We start from the raw sequence: 15,000 nt of genomic DNA on the forward strand, positions 1-15,000 counted from the left end.
AAAAAAAAAAAAAAAAAAAAAAAAGATTTTTATGGTTATTGGAGCATGCACATCGCAAAGCATTATGTGCTTGCCTATTATTATCTAGTTATTTGTGAACTCTCTTGATGGAAAGTTGGCTCAGAAGGGCATGGCATCTAGTTATGTGTTCTCCCTTAACCCTTTATACACAGATGCTGGTAGTCAATGAAGGGTAAGAGCTTTTTTTCCCTCCAGGCAATCTAAGACAGGATGTGCATGATGGAATGTTTATATTAATAAGAGGTAAGTCTGGAAGGAATCTAAGCCAGACATAGTCATCTGTCCTGTAGTAGAAGCACAGCCTTTAATAAGTAAATTAAAGGGGGGGGGATATGTTGGGATTCGTGGATGTGGATTTGTTCCACCTTGACCAAAGGTCAGAGAGTTCAGGGCCTATTTTTGCTCTTTCAAGTTTATGATAGGAGATTTGACCCAGAGTATGGTTACCTACAGGATGGCTTGTTCTAGGATGTGGTTGCTGCAAGTCCTGCCTACACAACGGAATACTTAACTCAGAATACAGTTACTTAATGTTCTGTGTAATTACTTTGTTCATTGTTTGCACCATGGTAAAAAAAAGCCTTATGCTTTTGCTTTGGATTGGGATATATAAAGCATATGGAAAATAAACATGGGTGAATTCATTATTCACTGGGTTGTTCTCCCAACTCTTTTGTGTGTTTCTGTCTTTTTTTGTGTGTGTTTCTGTTTTTTCTGCCTAACATTTCTAATGCACATGCCCCTACCCTGGAATGTGTGAACCCATGGATGCTGGACCCCAACAGATAGCCCTCAACGTGGGGCTCATGACATTTGGTACTTTCTCTGATTTCAACAGCTACCCACGTTCTTAATGTCTCATAACTAGAAGAAATGCATGTGATGAGAGGGAAGTATCTGTAAGATCGTTGTAAATTTCTACTAAAAATAGGTATGAACACAGCACATCTAATATTCCTCCTTACTAGGTAACACAACTAAAAAGAAAAACAATAACAATTACAGAGAAATAAACTAATGAAATACATAGGGGGAGATGGGTAGCAATAACATTTTGAAGAGATACAACAGATCCATTAAACAACTGTTTTGTCAACGATGTGCCTATGAATCCAACAACTATTTTGTCACCAATACTTATCACATGATACTGCTATTGTTCTTGTTTTCTTCTTCTATGACATAGATTTTTCCAGAAGAGACTGAAAAACTAATGCAACTATATTACATGCTGCTACTACTATGCTGATGGGACAAAAAAAATGCCAATTAAAAGTTATTTTGTTTGTTGGTGTGTATCTGTGCATGGGTCAATGCATACATATAATGTGGGAGTTGTGAGCGTCTATGCATATCTAGAGAACAGAAGAGCATATCACATATCTTTATTACTCTTCACCTAGTCTTCTGGGGCCAGGTCTTTCTGTACTTGTGGTTTGTTAGTCAGCTCCAGGTATCCTCTGAGGCCTGGTCTCTTCATGACCCTGTACCTTTAACTTCATTAGCTGGCCTGGAAGCCGGACAGCCTCAGTCATCCAGTCTCTGCTGCACCTGAGCACTGGAGTTAAAGGCATGAAGGCATGTAGGGAATACCTGGCTTATTACATGGGGGTGGGGACCTCATGACTGTGCTGTACACATTCATGACTTCTGAGTTCTATTTCCAACTCCCCAAAGGGCAAGTTTGTTCCTAAGAACTGACTCAGAATAATTAAATACTCTTAAGTTAGGATTACACCATTTGACTACCCCATTACAGCTGTATATGTGTAAATCAGTGACAAACATGTACCCCAAATATCGGGTGACTCAACTTTCTGTGGGATGTCTTTCTGTGTATTGCGAATATGTGTTGTTTTCATTCATTCATAAATGAAGCTGCTTTGTCTTATGGAAAGGCAGGATAGAGCCCGTATGGGAAAAACAAGCAAAGATACAGGAGAAGCAGTGTAGAGTTTGGCAGATGCCATCCAGCCACCCAAGGAACAACATGCCAGTGGACTGGTAAATACCGCAGTCATGTGGTAATACTTAGATTAATAGAAATAATTTAATTTAAATGTAAGGGGTAGCCAGTAGTAAGCCTGAACCATCTTCCACACATTTTATAATTAATATAAAGCTTCTGATGGCTATTTTCAAAGTGGGTGCAGGACCGGGTAAGAAAAAAACTTCCATCTACATCACTTGTCTACTATCTGGCATGTGTGGCCTCTGGACTCCAAAATTTCCCAATTGCTTTTAGTTTTCTTTTGGGTCATTTGAAAAAGCTGCTTAGTTTTCTATCAGTCATCCGGAAGCAATTCTTCACATAATTAATGAACTTGGCTTCCACTTTGGGAAGAGAGCCACCTTTTTCTATACTTGCTTGCATTTTTGCCTTAATGTCTTCTACAGAACTAGGTCCTTTTGGTGTTTTAGGGGTTTTTTCCTGTTTTTTGAAGGACTCTTGACCCTTTGATCTTGGTGTTGATGGTTTTAAGTCTTTTCCATTTTGGTTTGATTTTTGTGCATTTTTGGCTGGGGTATCCCGTACAGATTTCTTCACTGGAACTTTTTCTTCAGCTTCCTCATCATCAAAATCATCGTCGTCATCATCTTCATCATCCTCATCATCCTCATCATCTTCATCATCATCCTCATCAAGTTTTACTTTTTTCTGTGGAACCTTGTTGCCACCTCCAGGAGCAGATCGCTTTCCAGACATACTCAACAGCTTTACGTCCTCCTCATCTTCATCTTCTGACTCTGCATCTTCCTCTACAGCTACTAGATGCTGTCCACTAATGTGCACAGGCCCAGAACCACACTTCAATCTTAAGACCACAGGAGGTGTTATTTCAAATCCCCCAAGAGAAACTGTTGGCTGTACAGACATTTTCAAAGTTGCCAGTGTTACTTTAATTGGACTGCCTTCATAGTTCATTGCTTCTGCCTCTACGATGTGTAATTCGTCTTTTGCCCCAGCACCTAAACTAACCGTTCTTAATGATAACTGGTGCTCATTCTCATCATTATCCACCTTAAAGTGATAATCTTTGTCGGCTTTTAGTTCACAGCCGAAAAGGTAGTTCTGAGGCCTTAGAGGGCTCATGTCCATGTCCATGGAGTCTTCCATGAGGAGAAGGCGCGTTCTTCGGTGGCAGAGAAGTCGGACGGAAGGTTCTGCCTGCTGCTCCTCAGAACAGGCACGCAGGACGGAATCACGCCAGGGCTTTCCTGTTCAATTATATGCAGCTCTTCAGCTGACTCAAGAAAAGGACTACCAGTGTTTTATGTAATGTTGCTTCTCTAGAAAGTACCTAAAGTTGAATCTTTTAGAAACTGTGCAATGTGTAGAAATCCTGACCAGCAAAAAAAAAAAAAAAAATACATTTATATATAAATAGCTCAAGTCTCACTACAGGAAAACTTGATTTCTAATACTCTATGTGAGCAGTTATTTTGTTTTTTTTTTCACTTTACTGTCTAATACACAGTAAGGTAGAGTCCCCTTAAGTGACCCTAGTTTAAATGCAAAACCATGAATGAACATTGTTTCTGGATTGTTTTCTCCCATCAGGTCATAACCAAGGCTGCACTGACTCCCTCCGACTACATAATTGATAGCTGTTAAATGGTAACAAAATCTTAGGATTGGGCTAAGTGTTTGTGTTGTACAGATGGATCCATCAAAGATCAAGGCCTGACAAGCTCATGATCCCTGGGGGCAAGAACAATAATAGATGCTCATATAAAAGGAGAGAAAACAAAAGAAATGGAGTTAACAGCTCTGGTGGGAAGTGTGAGTGAGATAGGGGAGAGCCCAGAACAGAGATAAGGACCTGTGTCTTTAACAGCCTGTGAACTGTGTAAAGACAAAAGGGAGAATAAACACAGTTTTTAAAGAGTAAAATGAATATAGAAGAATAAACATTAGATCTTCAAAGGGAAATTTGAAAACTCTATTATATGCTGATATTAAATATGAGTGTTAGCAGTCAAAAAAGTGGTAGCCAGGAAGGCCACTAGAGATAAGATTGGAAAACGACAAGTGTGCGGGAGAGAAGTCCAGATTCTAGCTGATGATGCTGTAATGATTAACCTTGCTCACCCATTTGATTAGATATGGAACCAACTAAGAGACATGCCTCTGGATGTGTCTGGAGAATGTTGCCTAGGAAAAGGAAATGAGAAAGAACATCCTACTGGGTGGGAAGCATGTCCCCAAGGGAACATTAAATACATAAAAGAGGTCAGAGGAAAAACCAGTGATGATTTTTTTTTTTCTGTAAGCCTTCACTCTTTACTGGTGTAGCTCTTGATAAAGTTCACTGACATGAGAACCTACCTTCTTCAGCCTCCCAACAAAGACTAGACCAGGAGCTTCCTGACAATGTTCCAGGCTTTCAGTGTGAAAGCAGAACTGCTGAGCAACTACCAGGTTCTCAATCCCTCCATGGCCTGTCTGATTACCCATTCTACAGCATGTAGGCCAATCTATTAAATCCCCATTGCGATATACATTCACTTGATCAGTTCTGTTCCTCAATGACAGTGGTTTTCAGCCTTCCTAATGCTGGACAGCTCCCAATGTTGCGGTGACGCCCAACCATAATATTATTTTCATTGCTACTTCATAAGTGTAGTTTGCCACTGTTAGGAATTGTAATATAAATATCTAATATACAGGATATCTGATATGTGAGCCCCAAAAGGGTTCTGACCCACAGGTTGAGAACCACTGCTCTGACGAATCCTTCTAATTCAAGGGCCTATTGGTGACTAGATGACCTAGTGTTAACACACTGAGAGGTATGTTTCAAACAGTGGTGCCGGCAACAAGGCTAGATGGAAAACTACTGGAGCTAAGATAGAGACCTGTGATCAAAAGGAGAAAGTAGCCTTGAAGGAACTAGTACAAGTACAGCAGGGGGTGGGGGAAGAAGGTGAGGCAGGAAGGAGTGAAGATAGAATGAAGAAGGGTTTTGATGAGCTGCAAGATATGGAAACTAATTCTGAAAATAAGATTTTCATTCTCTTTGTAACTGTAATTAATAATAAAGGTGGGAAAGTGTGTATATATTTACACATTTTTTGAACAAAGAGATGTTGTAAGTGTTAGAGATAACTAATTATTTATCTAATAATTTATAATTATTAACTAACTAATTATAATTAACTATAGTTATATATAATTAACTAATAATAACTAATTTAGTTTGGATAGTGGTCAGTAAAAAAAGCACAGTGATGGTAAAATGATTAAAGTACAGTGAAGAAAAGCCTAAAAATCTATATTTAAATGATTCTAAATTAAATAAAATGAAACCAACAAAAATTGTGTCCAGTAGTGGTGAGGAGAATCAGGGAAATGAAAAGCAAAATAAACACACACTAGCAGCAAAAGCAAGAGATGCTTCTAAAGAAAACAACAAGAACCAGAGGCCTCTAGAACAAACAGATCAAATGAAAACAGATCGGTTTACTGTTTCCTGTTCCCATGTCACCTTGGGCAGAGGACATTTATCTAACTGAAGATGAAGAGCCAGATGCAAGATGGGGCAAAGGAGAAAAGGCACAATAAAGTTAAGATGGAAACCTTAGATTGTGCTTTTAGAAAGGATGAAAGGAAGAGGAAGATGGAGGGAAGCCAAGAGAAGCAAGGCTGGGAAGTCACACTCAAGCAGTAAGAATGGCAACTCAGTAGCACAGAAGACCCAGCAAAACCAACACTGGGCCACTTCTGAGATGAGACCATCACAGGCTGTAGCACTATTTCTTGCTCTTGGTCCTTATCATGTGCCCTGCGGGAAGGAAGTTGCTGTGAAACAAGGACCCGAGGCCCCCAGTCTAACAATCCTTAATGAACAGAAGTCTGTTCAGAACCACATCAGTGAACGGGGAAGCACATTCTTCAGTCCCTGTTAATCCTCAAGGTGCATGCAGTAAATCTGACAACTTGATATCATCCTTTTCAGAAACCTTAAGAACACCCAGCTAGGCTTCCTCAAAGATCCTTAATTGAGAAAAGACAAGATAGTCACTCATAGTTTTTGTGCTGGTATTTTTGAAATGACTTGTTACAAAGGAAGATACCATCCACAAGGTGTATCCTCCTACTTCACTTGGGTCTCGCTATCATCATCTCTTAAGAGGAAGCCTTAGTGTTACTATAACTTGTTATGCAATGCTTGGTTGATATCACTGGCGGGCCTGATATTTTCTGAAGGGAAAGAGAGGAGTGGATGTGGGAGAGAGAGGAGAGACATAGGGGAGGGACTGGGAGGAAAGGAGGGAAAGGAAACTGTAGTTGGGATGTAATAGATGAGAGAATAATAAGGAAAAAAGAATAAAAGAGCAATCCCTGTCCTCCCTCTATCTCTCATTCATCATACTTTACCTTCTTATCATCTTTGTCTCTTTTGCACAAAATACTATTTGATATCTATTGACTATACGTCTCCCCAAAGTAAAAAGTAGCTGCCAATGGGGGTAGATTCCACTTTGTTTGCTGATGAGTCTAAAGTCTAAAAAGAGACTGTCACTTATTAGGAGTCAAAGAAGGATTTGTTAAAAAAAAGTAACGATGGCCTGAAGAGGATCGACGCTTCAGTGATGAAGAAGACCAGATACAAATCTAGCTACAGGCATCCTAAGATACAGAAGGCTGCAGGAGACACCAAAGGTCGCAAAAATCCGTAACTGTAAGCAGAGGGAAAGCTATGCTCAAAAGGCACAAGCTCCAGAATACAACAGCTTCATGGAGAAGAGTTCTCGTGGTTCTGTACACAGAAGGACGTGCCTGGCCTCTATGGCTAATTAGCGGCTTGCCCCAACTCCGATCCTCATACAAACTTTGTTACAGCACAAACAAAATATCATTATAGTATTGTTCAAAGGGAGGAGTGAGATTCAAATTCTCTAGTAATTCCCATTGTTTGTAGTGTTTTATAGAAAGAAGCACATGTAGTTTTTATAATCAGCTTTTCATACACGATATGCCACACAGCTAAGAATCTATATGACATTGATATGTGAAGTCTCATTAAATATCACATATTTTAATCCAATGTCCTTTCACAACAAGAGCTATTATAAACAGGCAAACTATGGCTATAGTCAAGGCTGATCTCTAATCTTAGGGTTTCCAGAAAATATTTCTCAGATCCGCAACAGAAGATCATTTGTGAAATTCTGTCTGAGGAAGGTCAAAGGTACCCAGATGTAGCCTGCATGGGAACTAAGCATATTTTAAAAAATGCACCAGTGGACAGGTATTGTCTCTCTAGAGATCTCTGATGTGATTTCATTTAATTGGCACAATCACTCTTTGTTTCCTGTTGTGGAAGGGGACTATTGTTGGACCTGACCAACCAGCCATGAAATAATCACACAGAAACTGTATTAATTAAATCACTGCTTAGCCCATTAGTTCTAGCTTCTTATTGGCTAACTCTTACATATTAAATTAACCCATTTCTATTAATCTGGGTATCACCATGGGACAGTGGCTTACCCGCTAAAGTTCCTACTAGTGTCTGTCTCTAGCGGCTCCATGGCATCTCTCTGACTTGGCCTTCTTCCTCCCAGCATTCAGCTTAGTCTTCCCCGCTTACCTAAGTTCTACCCTATCAGGCGAAGGCAATTTCTTTCATTAATGGTAATCAGATTACACAGAGGGGACTCCCACATCAGTTTTCTGGGTTATAATTTTCTCTTTTAGATTTAGTGGTGTAAACCAAGAAGTGGCTAGACTAAGGACATAGTTCCTCTGTGAAAAGAGTGGGAAACTTAGCCTATGGATTCAATGATAATTTTGTTTTACTTATTTTTCTTACACACCTCCATTGTGTACCCAAAGATGTTCTACTGGGTACTGACTAACACCTGTGGAATTATCAATCAGTGATCTTCATGTGAAAATTCCACATAACCAATTCAGCATGGGTGATATCAATCTACCACCAGAGAGCTTTTCCATATACTTTGTTTGCTATTTTTCTCCACATTTTGGTGGAAATTTAATTTTACCTGGTCCTCTTGAAATGCCATTCTTCCTATTCATTTGTCTGGCTCATATACCAAAGAGATAATTGAAATCTTGACAAAGTTACAGGGAACCAATAATAAAATTGAATGTGATGACTATAAGAAACAGTATCTTCAAAGGCCAAGTCTGCCTAGCTGTCCAAATAAGACTTCAAATACACTTTTCTATAGAAGCTCTTAAGATGCACAGTGCTGCTGATCTGAACTGCACACTGCTTCTTTTATGCAAAAGGATTTCATAATGACTAGAAAAACATTATCTTCTTGCCAAATCATTGTGACTATCTATGAGATGTTTCCTGGGAAGACAGCCAGCATGTCTTCAGGCAGGAGGATGTTGAAAAAGTACAAGAGTCCCACTTATAAGAGATGCCTCTTCTCCTCAATAATGCCAAAGAAAACATTGTCTTGTGAGTGTTATAATTTGTAATGTCCTTGAAGAATTCAATTTAGAATGTGTTTTCTTAAAAAACTATTTTTTTCAAATGTCATCAATTTGTGAATGCTGTAACAATGGTGAATTGAGTATCGCTAAAAATTAAACAATATCTATTTTTGCAAAATACAAATTACATTTGCATTGGGTCACTATGAATAACCAAAGCCAGCCAGAGGTTTCTCTGCTAGCACTATTTGACTTAATTTTTTTCCATTTACCAAGTTATCCTGACCTCCTCTTCCCAGATCTCTCTTCATGGCCCTGAAGAAGGTATTTTCTGTTCTAAGAAAGGGAAGCACTTATTTGGTCCTCAATATTCTCTGTATTGTTCCTTCCCCAATAAATATGCATCAAAGTGAATCATGTTCTGGGTTTGATCATCACTGCCATGACAATGACATGTATTTGCTTATCCTATGTATTATATCCTGTATCCTATATATAGTGAGAAAAACAGGCACACAAGCTGATTTACCTTGATAAACACTGAGACAGTTGTCCCAAGAGAGTCTGTAGTCAAACCATCAATCCTAGCTTAAGGAGAATACAGAGGCTTCTATTCTGCAGTGAGAGTACTTTTTCATAAAAGTTGACTCTATTAATATGGCAGCTGTTAGTGGTAAACAAATAACTTTTTCATATAAACTCACTAGCAGCGAATGCTTGTTATAGTACCTAGTGGGGGGTAAATGCTATCTATAGTTATAATATATATATATATATATATATATATATATATATATATATACATATTCCCCTTTCTAATATATATTAAATTCTCTATATATATTTTCTGTAGTGTGTGTGTGTGTCTGTGTGTGTGTGTGTGTAAAAGAGGGAGTCATATTAGCAGATATTAGCAGAAAATTTTACTGCTTTGTGAATCCTAAAGGCTTGGAAACCACTGACAGCCAATCTCATTCCTTATTAAAGGTGAAGGAACTCTCTTAAAATTGACCACAAATAACCTCCTGACTAAAAATGTTACTGTAAATAAGTGATACATCTAGACATTTATTAAGGACCTGGAAAAGAGTTCATATCAAAGGAGCCTTTCCCAGAGCTAACCTAAATCTGACATATCACATCTAAAGTCCTTGGAACAAACGTAAAGCCAAAACTTGCCAAAAGCTTACCAAGTTTTGCTATATGGACTGAGATGAGTCTCCATCCATGCAAAGAAAGAAACTACTTGAAAAATATAAAGAGTAAAAAATAAATTGCGCACTCTCTGATGTAGGAATTCCTACAGCCAGTAGCCTTTAAGTTACCAGACCACGTGGGCGTGGCCTCTTATACTATTTATGCCGATGTAAAGCGTGCATCTGGCCTTTTTTTCTGGCTGTGGGATTTGAATGCTATTCTCTGTTCCAGCAGAGGATATCGATTTTTGAGTCTACCCCTAAATAAGTAACTATTATTCTCAAGTCTGAGCTAGTGTGGGATTTGTTTTAAGCATCCTTCTTCAACTCTTATCATGTTACAGATGCTAGGGAGTTGCTCTAAAGCTTTCTTCTAGTGCCAGCTGTTAGTAAGTCCATTAGTTTGCTATTTCAGGTATTTCTCAACTTATTGATCAGCCTAAGTCTTGCTTGGGCTAATGACAAAGTTTCCTTGACCCACTACTAGCTACTAAGGCTGAAACATAGGCATATGTCAATGGCCAGGTGGTGGTAACACATGCCTTTAATCCCAGCATTTGGGAGGCAGAGGCAGCAGATCTTTGTGAATTTGAGGCCAGCCTGGTCTATTGAGTGAGTTCCAGGACAGGCTCCAAAGCTACAGAGAGAAATCCTGTCTCAAATAAGAAAAAAAAAAAGAAAAGAAAAAGGAAGGAAGGAAGGAAGGAAGGAAGGAAGGAAGGAAGGAAGGAAGAAAAATTATATTGTGGCACCTGTTAGAAGCACAAACAAAAACGAATAGGTCACTGAACACTATCTGGTTTTCCAATTCATGTGACAGCATACAAGAATGAGATCCTTAAAGGAGGAAAAGCCATGTTTCCCCTGTGATGTGAGGAGCAATAGTCTGCATTTTCCCCATATTTAATCCAATGTCTCATGGCTTGACAGACACACTGAGCTATCTATCTTGTCCTGGGCTACATTCTTCTATACACTCTATCAAGGAAAGGCTTTCTTTTGTTGTCTTCATTGTAATGGTACAGATTATTTTTTTTAAATATTATTGTTTTATAAGTTTTAAATATAGACTAGCTAGACTCCCATAATATGCACTTTGCAATAAGTTCTTAAATAATTTTTATTACACGCAGTTAAATATGTCACCCCTTCTTCCATGTTAAACGTGCAGCATGTTCCAAATCCAACCGTGTCATTCTGTTCACCTCATTCTCACTTACATTCTGAGCCACTCTACTTTTCTCACCATTCGGGAAGTAAAAACTTCCCAATTAGAAGACCTGAGATTTCAAGACGTGGCATGAACCATAAGGGAGTACAAAATCACTGTGGCTCTGCTTTCTCATTGCTGGAGTAGGGTGATTTAAATTTTTTTCCCAGAATTATTGTTCAATATTAGATAAGATAAACAGATAAAAATAGAACAACTCCTGGGATCCATGAGCGATGCTCAAATCTGCTGCACTACTTGAACATAACAAATACCTATTCACTTCTATACTGCACATCCTAATACAGTGTACACACTATGGAAATAGTCGCTGTTCTGTAGAAAGGGATATAGATAATAGCTCTTTATAGTTTCAAAACAAGTGTGGTCCCCTATTTTCAAATCAAGGTTGTTTGAATCCAGGTGTGCAAATGCACAGATGTGGAAGGGCAACTCAGTGGTGTAAGTTCTCATGTGTGCTGACACTCAAAACGGGATCTGTGGTCCATACAGTCACCTGGGCCTCCATAAGTAAACAGTCTGAAAACACATCACCACGACAACCAAATTCCACCAATATTTTATTATAAGAATGTTGAAATAGATGGAAAGGTGAATGAAGTTGTTTTGAGCATATATATATATATATATATATATATATATATATATATATCCACAATCTAGATTCTGCAAGTTACGTTTCACCCTGCTTATTGTTTTATCCATCATCATTAAACTTTTTAGTAGCATAAGCCAAATACATGATCTTTTATTATAATATATTCCACAGTTAATTGGAAATACAATGAATATTGGCCTTTCACTTGAGAATCAATGTCTCAAGAGATTCCCCTTTTGGAAGATTAGAAGACGATATTGTGGCAATGTTGACAGCGAAGCAGGAGACGACAGTCCATAAGCCAAATCATTGCATTTCCACACTTACTACCAGGACACCAGAAAGCTACCCTCTCTGGTCCCAGGTTTATAAAGCATGAATTGTGAAGGTGGCAAGTTATTTACACTTCATAAGCTAAGGATCTGTAGCCGAGGAATGAAGACCCAAAGTTCAAAATGAAAAAGGCTGGTAAAGTAAATTGATCTGAAAGGAAAACAGTCTGTTAAGTTCAAGAGAAATGAACTCTAGACTCACTGAATAGAGCTCCCTAGTATGTTGTGCCTTTCAGTCAATATTTGTTGGATAGCTTTTCAGGCTTAAATCTTGTAGTTATTTTTTTTCCACCAGATGGCAACTATGCATGAAAAACAATATTTTTGTTTTTTAATCCTAGAATCTGATTCTCAAAACTGTGAGGAACCCAGAAGTTGTAAATTCAATCATCTTTATAAAATTTGAATTCCTTCTCCATGCTCCCCAACACCTCCACCACCATCACCACACAACCACCCTCTCCCACCACTACCCCAACCCACACCCACATACATCACCACACCACCCCCAACCGCCCCACTCCACCAACACCCTACCACCCAATCACCAAAACCACCACCACCATGGAGATAATAGTCAAACATTTATCAGGCTCCTTAGAGAAAGTCAGACTGTGCGTGGTGAATAACCATTGGTCAGGACTAACTTCTCAAACCTCTGTTTCCCGGTGGCAACATTCTCCCCTTAGCCGATATTTTCCCAACTAGTTCTAACCTCCAGAGTAACAAAGAAATGATACAAGGCCATGCTACAAGCGTTTAATGGCAATTAACACACTCCTCTGGCTTCCAGGCTAAACAGACCTCAGGTGTTTCTGAGGGGACAAGAACATCTTCTCGCCCTTCTGACTCTTCACAGCACATAGCTGATTTTGTGTGAATGGGATCATTTCTTTCAGGTCTGTTCTAGTCTGCTTTCTGTTGCTGTGGTAAACACCACGACTGAAAGCAATTTAGGGAGGAACGGGTTTATTTGGCTTAGATTTCTAGGTCACAACCCATCATTGAAGAAAGTTATGGCAGGGACTCAAGGAGGAACAGACAATATGAATCATGGATCAATACTGTTGATTGGCTTGTTCCCATGGCTCAGGCTCAGCCAGCTTTGTCCCATTCAAGGGCTAAGCAGACCAAGCCTGCTCAGCTACCAAGATCAGATGAGATCATGTGTATTCAGAATGCTATGGGTATGGACTCTGCCACTAGCTTTCTTAAACAATGCAGGACCATCAGTCTGTGGTGTCACCCACACTGGGCTAAGTAGGTCCTGCCATACCAATAAAAAATTAAGAAAATGGGGCTGAAGAGATGGCTCAGCAATTAAGAGCACTGGGTGTTCTTATAGAGGACTTGAAGTTTAATTTCTGGCACCTACATGGCAGCTTACAACCTTTTTTTTTTTATAACTCAAGTCACAGTTGATGCGATGCCCTCTTCTGGACCCCATGGGCACCACACACACTTGCTTCACTGACATACATGCAGAGAAAACACACATAAACATAATTTTTAAAAATTTCAAGAAAACACCCTACCGATATGCCCACAGGCCATCTGATAAGGGCAATTCCCCAATTAGGACTCCTTTCAGATAACACTTGTCTGTGTCATATTGACACTTGAAGCTAAGTGGGAAATCTGTTCAACTATTAATCTCTTGGTAATAACTTTCTATAAAACCACAACTCTATCTTCAGTTTCCCATGACCATTTTTCTTTCCATAGATTATTAAATTTATCTAAGATAGCACTGATATTTTCTTCCTACTAGAAAGTGAGACCCAAGAGAGAACTGACTGCTGGACTGGCAGCAGAGAACCCTTCAAGGAACCAGTATTTGCTGAATGGACCCATGAGCCACCAACAACAGAGGGAAAATCTCACAATCAAGGGAAGAGTAGTGACTAATTCCTCCTGGAGAAACAGTGCTGTTATTCATGCATGAGAAGACACCACACACCTTCATCAGGAGATTCACACTCCCAATGGTGCATTTTGCACTTATTTGAAATAACACCAGCCAGTACGTATGAAGCTAGGACCAGGGGAAAGTTTGCATGATTTCCTTCTGAATGTCATCTTCGGCTCACTGTTTAAGCATTCAAGTATCTGTACAAGACAGCGTCCTGTTGCTTTAACATCCATGCAATAGTGGAAAGGTTTATTTTGGCTCACCGTTTCCTAAGTCTCGGTCTATGGTCTCTTGACTGTGTTGCTTTGAGCCTTTAGCAGAGCAAGAGACAGAGAGGAGTGGGGGGAGGAGGGACAGGCTGAGGGTGAAGGAGAGGGGAAGGAAAAGGCTAGAGTCCCAGGATTCCCTCCATGGGCATACCTATCTGGCCCATCTGGCCACTCCTTCCTGAAAGTGACAGTACCCTCCACCAATGCCATCAACTGGGGACAACACGTACACATGAGTCTTTAGGGGAACGTTTAAGATCCAAACCATGACATCTTTTGGTTTTGTTTTTTTGAGACCAGGTTTCTTTGTGTAGCCTTAGTTGTCCTAGAACCTGCTCTGTAGACCAGGCTGACCTCAAACTTAGAGATCTGCCTGACTCTGCTCCCCAAGTGCTGTCTCCTGGCTCCTGGCTCCAAAGCATAACATCTTAAGAGCCCAGTACAAAGGAATTGGAAAGTATCCTCTTCTATTGGTGGCTGCAGAATTGAGTGTAATACTCCATTTTGTTTTTGCGTTATTTTCTATCATTCTGATTTGGAAATTTCAATCTGTCTAAAACCCATTAATTGTCCTCACAACTTCCTCAGCAGACGTGATAGTGGTGGTGAATAAAGAAGCCGCAATGTGAGCTGGAAGAAGCATTTATATACATAAATCAGACCAATCGCACACTTGAAATGTGCTTAAAGTTATCTCAGAACTGATAGCAACTGCTGTAATATTCATAATTGCTTTCACTTAATATTAGTTCTGATTACAAGTGTATGATGAATTCTAGCTAAAAGGAACAGATCCTCTGATTAAATGAGATTCTTAAACTCGGATGTGCAGCAGAGCCAGTGAAGGACTCCCTGAAAACAGCCAATGGATTCCCTAAGATTTCTGACTGCATATACCTAAGTGAAACCTAAGATGGAGGGGGGGAGGGGATGCAGGTGATGCTGATTGCTGTTGCCACAGTGGGACTCACCATGGCTATGAGGTATTCATTGGGGACAGAAAATAAATTCAGGTGACTTTATAG

The 15,000-nt window shown here is 39.5% G+C and overlaps 1 protein-coding gene and 1 pseudogene across 7 annotated transcripts in view; both read right to left on the reverse strand.

Moving 5' to 3' along the window:
- The window catches only part of Cadps2 (calcium dependent secretion activator 2), a 520,741-nt gene that overhangs the window by 326,550 nt on the left and 179,191 nt on the right, over positions 1-15,000 (reverse strand). The window lies entirely within an intron of this gene.
- Positions 2,279-3,230, reverse strand: LOC101997017 (annotated as a pseudogene).

The sequence above is a fragment of the Microtus ochrogaster genome, unplaced genomic scaffold (genome assembly GCF_000317375.1).
Source record: "Microtus ochrogaster isolate Prairie Vole_2 unplaced genomic scaffold, MicOch1.0 UNK4, whole genome shotgun sequence".
NCBI lineage: Eukaryota > Metazoa > Chordata > Mammalia > Rodentia > Cricetidae > Microtus > Microtus ochrogaster.